This window comes from Nanorana parkeri, unplaced genomic scaffold (assembly GCF_000935625.1).
Source record: "Nanorana parkeri isolate BGI_ZX_2015 unplaced genomic scaffold, ASM93562v1 scaffold1052, whole genome shotgun sequence".
Lineage (NCBI taxonomy): Eukaryota > Metazoa > Chordata > Amphibia > Anura > Dicroglossidae > Nanorana > Nanorana parkeri.
The window spans coordinates 17,665-24,161 of NW_017307320.1; positions in this window are offsets into that span (position 1 = coordinate 17,665).

Here is a 6,497-nt window from a genome sequence, read left to right on the forward strand (position 1 = left end):
CCAACCTGGGGCTCACGACAGGAAGAGCACACACAGGACCCATAACTAAAGCTCCAGAAACCTTCACGCCCATTGTAGGCAGGCGTCCCAGGGAAAACATGGTCAAATGAAAGAATGAGAACATACCCCATATAGGTGAACAAGCCCCAGGAAAAACTTCAACTAATGACAGAAAAAAAAGGCAGGGAATACAAATCACAAGTAACACTGTTAACTATCCGTAGCGCTGAGGTCCAACATGCGTAGTTGGAGGTTGACCTAGAATTTCATTAAAGATGGCCATCACGCTGGAGGAAGCCGGATGTACGGGTAGTCGGGTGATGAGGAAAGGGGGCGTGGCCTTGTCATGACGGCGGACGGATGCGTGTGGTGAGCTCCGGGCACTGTGTTCCTCCCGGACGAGCGGGAGTGATACAGAGGGGCCCACACACTGCCGCTAGCTGGGAGACCCGAGTTCCGCGTACTGTGACAGGGGCGTTTTGTGACATGAATGCATGCCCTGCTATGCACGTATGGGACGTTGGGGCACATCGCCTGGAGAGATAAAGTAGAGTCAAAGCAGTAAAGTTGTAAGCTGTGAGATCAAAAGCAGCAGCAACATCGCCAGCAGGGAACAAAGCAGAGACAAAGCGGTAATGTTGTAAGCTGGGAGATCTAAAGCAGCAGCAACGGTGGGATAGAGCCCCCCCCAGTGCATAAGCGTACGGGAAGCAGTAAAGAAGCAATAAGAATATGAGGAGGAAGAAAGCCCAAGGAAGTACAAGATTAATGAAAAGATCGGGCACGATGAAACGATTCCTCACTGCCGGTGGGGACCCGCCTGGGGGCTCACATGGAGGAAGAGCGAGGAGGGGAGATGCTAAGAACGCAGAGAAAGAGACGCTCCTCTCAAGTACCTCAGGTGAGGCTGATAAGACTATCTTTGGAGGTATCCTCATGCTCAGAGATTTCTGGAGAGGGGAATATTAGAGGAAGCTATGCCTCTATGGGGTTACTGAAGGACATTCCCACTAAAAAGACATTAGAAGCTATGTTTTCCCGCCTGGAAAATTCAATTAAAAATGAGCTTTCCATAGTTAGGGAGGATATTTTACATGTACTAACAAGAGTTGAGGACATTGAGACTCGTATTGATCAACATGCATTAGCTATTAAGAAAATGCAGGAAAGTAACAATGCCCTACAAGTTAATATGCGCACTATGGCATATCAAATAGAAGATCAAGAAAACCGAGGGCGGAGGAATAATGTGCGAGTCCGAGGGATCCCAGAATCAAAAGGGGAAAGCGAATTGGCAACAATACTGCTGAATATTTTTAATAAGATACCGGGGAGAGAACCTACATCACCCCTATTGCTTGATCGAGTCCATCGTTTATCATACCTGAGAACTAACAGCTCAGACACCCCACGGGACATTGTTTGTCGCTTTCATTATTATAGAGAGAAGGAGGAGTTGACTACAAAACTGTGGAATGCTGAACCAATTATATATGATGGGGAGTCTGTTAAAATTTATCAGGATCTGGCACGGGATACTTTGAAAAGGAGACGAGTTCTACATCCCCTGCTGGAGATATTACGAGCCAATTCGATCCCCTATCACTGGGGGTTTCCTTCATGCCTGATAGCCCATAAAAATGGGAAGTCAGTAGTCCTAAGGTTCCCTCAAGATTTGGACAAATTTAGCTCTATTCTAGAGATAAAGAAACCGGATATCCCAGATTGGAGGGAGGAGGTTGTGACCCTTCTACCATTGAAGGACTATGAATGGAACCGAATTAACGGGGAAAATAGGTGGCTATAAAATTCAAATAGCCTCTTCCGGAGAGCTGGATTCCTTTTTCCTCTCCCCCCGCTCTATACCCATTTTTTCCGCTCCTATTACTTAAATGATTAAGGGTTACAATGTTATAGTGTTGTTGATCCTGGATACAATTTTGGATATTTTTCATATATATTTATGTATGGTTACCAGGTACATGTGCATATGTATATGCTTGGGTTACTTTTCCATATAGGACGGGGCCCAGATTACAAGATCACAGGAGCTACTCATGTTAGAGTCCGCCGGTGACTTGCCACTGCCCCCTGGGAAAGGGTGCTAGTGGTTAATGCACCAAACCGCGCAAAAGGCGATATATATATATGTTTTTGTATAGGCTGTGTATGTATGCAAGGGGTAGGAGAGAGGGAGGGGGGAAACCGGGGACCGTCTCGCCCCCTCTCTCCCCCTCCCTTTTTTTTCTCCACTTCCTCTTTTTGTAAGGCCGATATCGGTGTGTTTAAGGGATATGTTGTTCTTACATATTTAGCTCAATGTCAAATTTAAAAGTTATGACTTATAATGTAAAGGGGCTGAACTCCCCTGTTAAGCGCCATTCCATGCTCAGAGAATTAAGACGGGAATCAATCCAAATAGGCTTTCTTCAAGAGACGCATTTAACAGCCGAACCTAAGATAGGACTCCTACTTATAGTTTCCCACATTGGTTTCACAGTTATTCCAATAATAAACTCTCTAGAGGAGTGGCTATTGGACTGAGTAGAGGAGTCCACTTTGAGCTTAAAGAATTTATCTCTGATAGAGAAGGAAGATACCTCTTTGTCAAAGGGACTATTAATAATAAAGGATTCACGTTTGCCACAGTGTATGCCCCCAACGGACACCAGAATACTTTCATTGAGCGGACACTAACCTCTCTTTTGGATTTTCAGGAAGGTTCGCTGGTACTGGCGGGGGATCTTAACGTGGTGTTGGACCCTCTGCAGACTCTTCTACAGGCCACGCAGCTGTTACCTTTAAGCAGCTTAGTGGAATTAAGAGAGGACTGCACAAAGCCCTATTGGTAGACAGCTGGAGATTACTCCACCCAACAGAAAGTGATTACTCCTTTTTTTCAAAAGGTACATAACACATATTCTAGAATGGACTATATATGGGTGGAACATTGTGAGATTCCCAATATCTCCATCTCAGAAATTTTGCCAAAGACACTTTCAGATCACGCCCCAGTAACAGCAACAATTTTGTTTGCATCACCCCCATTTAGCTGGAAGCTTAATGAATCCTTACTTAGAGACCATGGAATACAAAAAGGAGATGGAGCGTGACTTAGAACATTTTTTTAGGGAGAATATCTCATCTGTATCCTCACAGGCAGTACTATGGGAGGCACATAAAGTGGTTGTTAGGGGTAGACTGATCTCCCAGGGGGCTAGGAAAAAAAGGGAACGCATGTGCAGGGTAAAGGATCTCTTAAGCCAAATAAACAAAATAGAAGCCCTGCATAAGCGCTCTCTTCAAATATCCCAACTGGCTGATCAACTTGCTTTGAGAGAGGATTTAAGGAACCTACTGTTCCAACAGACTAAATATAGATTTTCCTTAGTTTCAAGGCGATTTTATGAATGGGGGAATAAGTCGGGTAAACTATTAGCAAGGGCTATACGTCATAAAAAACATCAGGGTTTATCCCTAAAGTTAAGTCGACACAGGACCGGATGGTTCATTCTACCAGGGAGATCGCAGCCACTTTCAGATTATTTTTCCAGTCTTTGTATAAGGTGTCCGGGGAGAAAACAAAAGAACAACTGGACATTGATAATAAGAGGATGCAACAGTATTTCTCTAAAAAGGTGTTACCCAAAATAGAAGAGGCAAGGGATGCATTGGAGGGGGATATAACTTTGGAAGAATTAAAAAAGGCCCTGTGTTCAATGCCGTTAGGTAAGAGCCCAGGCCCTGATGGGCTACCGGTAGTGTATTACAGAACATACCAAGAAACACTTCTGCCTTATTTATTAGATTATTTTAATTCACTTACACAAGGGGGGAATCTTGCACAAGAGACTACTTTGGCGCATATTACAGTGATCCCCAAAATAGGAAAGGACCCTACTAACCCGGCCAGTTATAGACCTATATCCCTGCTGAATAATAATTATTATTATTATACAGGATTTATACAGCGCCAACAGTTCGCGCAGCGCTTTACAATATAGGGCAGACATTTAAATCACAATACAATTTAAGACATGGTAAGGAGGGCCCTGCCCCTGAGGACTTACAATCTAAAAGGGAGGGGGAAGTGATACATGAGGAGGGAGCTGCGTGGGGATGAATTGTTTGAGAACGTGATGGTCGAGCGGTTAGGTTGAGGTGGGATAGGTTTCCCTAAAGAGATGAGTCTTTAGGGAACGCCTAAAGGCAGCCAAGGTTGGCGACAGACGGACAGGTTGGGGTGAAGAATTCCAGAGGATGGGAGAGACTCTAGAGAAGTCCTGGAGGCGAGCATGAAAAGGTCCATCAGGCACTGATGGACCTTTCTATGGGGGGATACCCACGCTTTTTGGCCCAATGGGAGGATGAACTTGGCAGCATATTAACAGAGGAGCAGAAAAAGATAATGCAATTATGTCATGCTTCACGATGAGCTCAAAGGTAGAAGAAAGTAACTATAAGCTACTAGCGAGATGGTATTTAACACCTTTCAGAATGGGGAAATTTGATAAAAAATATTCCAAGGAATGTTGGAGGAAATGCGGTCAAGAGGGTAATGTTTGTTCCATTGCAGTGACTCCCCAGAGGGATATGTTTGTTCCATTGCAGTGACTCCCCAGTGGTGAAATATAGGAGAACTGTAATTCCATTTTTATTGAATGCGGCAAAGGCGAATATTTCCAGATCATGGAGATGTGTATCAGAACCAGATATTGGCACTTGGTTTAAAATTATTGGTCATTATGGCGAAATGGAGGAACTTACAGCTGTGATAAAAACTTAGGCTCATCCTATAATGGAATATGGGCTAATTGGAAATTAAAAAATTCTCAGAGATAGGCGGAAATTATATTGGGCTGACTTTGTGGAAAATATAAAGAAGCTAAGGATTTGACTCCAGAGTAAGAGAACAGAAGCGCAGAGTGGCCCTGAGTAGCACGTAATTGAAGATATATTTGATTTTCACTATCATTTAGAAATAGAAATAAATTCATTTAGAAATAGGAATAAACGGCCTTTTCCCTCACCCTTTTTTCTTTTCCCCCCTCCCTCCCCACCCTAATTTCCCCAAATTCGCTTTACCCTCTCAACCGCACACAGTGATGTCACACTGATTTACTATATAAAGTAAATCACAGCTTAATAATAATACATGATACTAGGGATGTCCTGATACCACTTTTTCAGGACCAAGTACAAGTACTTCCCCTCGTGTACTTGCCGATACCAATTACCAATACTTTTTCTTAAAGGGACAGGTGACATTAAAAAAAAAAAAACAATGCAGACTAATGATTTTAGGCCAATTTCTTTAGGATTATGAAGAACTTTAATTTAAGACTGTTTTAGAACAATAAAACATTTGTATTTGCTTTCACACAGCTGTCGTGAAACTACAAATCCGATCATTTAACCTATTCATGTTAGCAGGGGAGAAATGTAACTATTACTGCAGTGTACTGGAAGTGTGTACTATGGATCATTTAACCTGGTACACACTTCCAGTTCACTGCAGTAATAGAGTTACAATGATCCCCTGCTAACATGAATAGGTTAATAGATCCATAATACAACTACATGTTATGTACTATGGATCATGATTTAACCTATTCATGTTAGCAGGGGAGAATTGTAACTATTGCTGTAGTGTAGTGGGGGTGTGTGCTGTATATATGTACTACATATACGGTACACACTGCAGCAATAGATTTACAATTATCCTTGACTAACATGAATGGGTTAAATGACCCGTATTACAATTACATGCAGGGCCAGCCTTAGGGGTGTGCGAGCAGTGCGGCCGCACAGGGCGCCATGGCAACAAGGGCGCCGTGCGGCCAAATTATGTACTAGGGATCATTTAATCTATTCATATTAACAGGGGATAATAGTAAATCTGTTGCTGCAGTGTGTACTCTATATGTAGTACATATACATAATATTCTAACACGTTGTGGGACTCACCTCCAAAAGGTGGACATGGCATTGCAACGTCTGACCAGGCATGTGACCCTCCTGTTGCAAGATTCAGTGACTTGGTGGGTGGACACAGATCTGAAGAGAATTTACACCAGGGCAGGAACAGCTTGAAAACCTTACATTGGTCCCCAGAGCCCTGAAGATGTAGGCAACAAATGTTGAGTCTGCACTAAGATCCAGTAAAGACAAGATATTCCATTGTTATGGTTTTAGAAGAGCTAATGTTATCAGCAGACTTTCTAGTGGATATTATCCGATTTCTGCTTGTTTAATGTCCATTTTGGTTACAGCAAGATGTGTCCTCTGTTTAAAACAGCAGAAGACATCAAAGCAAGGTCTTTAAACAATATCTGCAGGATTATCCCTCTTTGGTAAAACAGTGGAAGCAATCCAAAGAGTAACTTATGGAAAAATCTTAATTGCTCCCCAAAAGTAGAGAAGGAAACAACAACCTTGCAAGGTGCACAAACATAATTTCATAGGGCAGGAAAATCAAGAGCTATGCAAATCCAGTT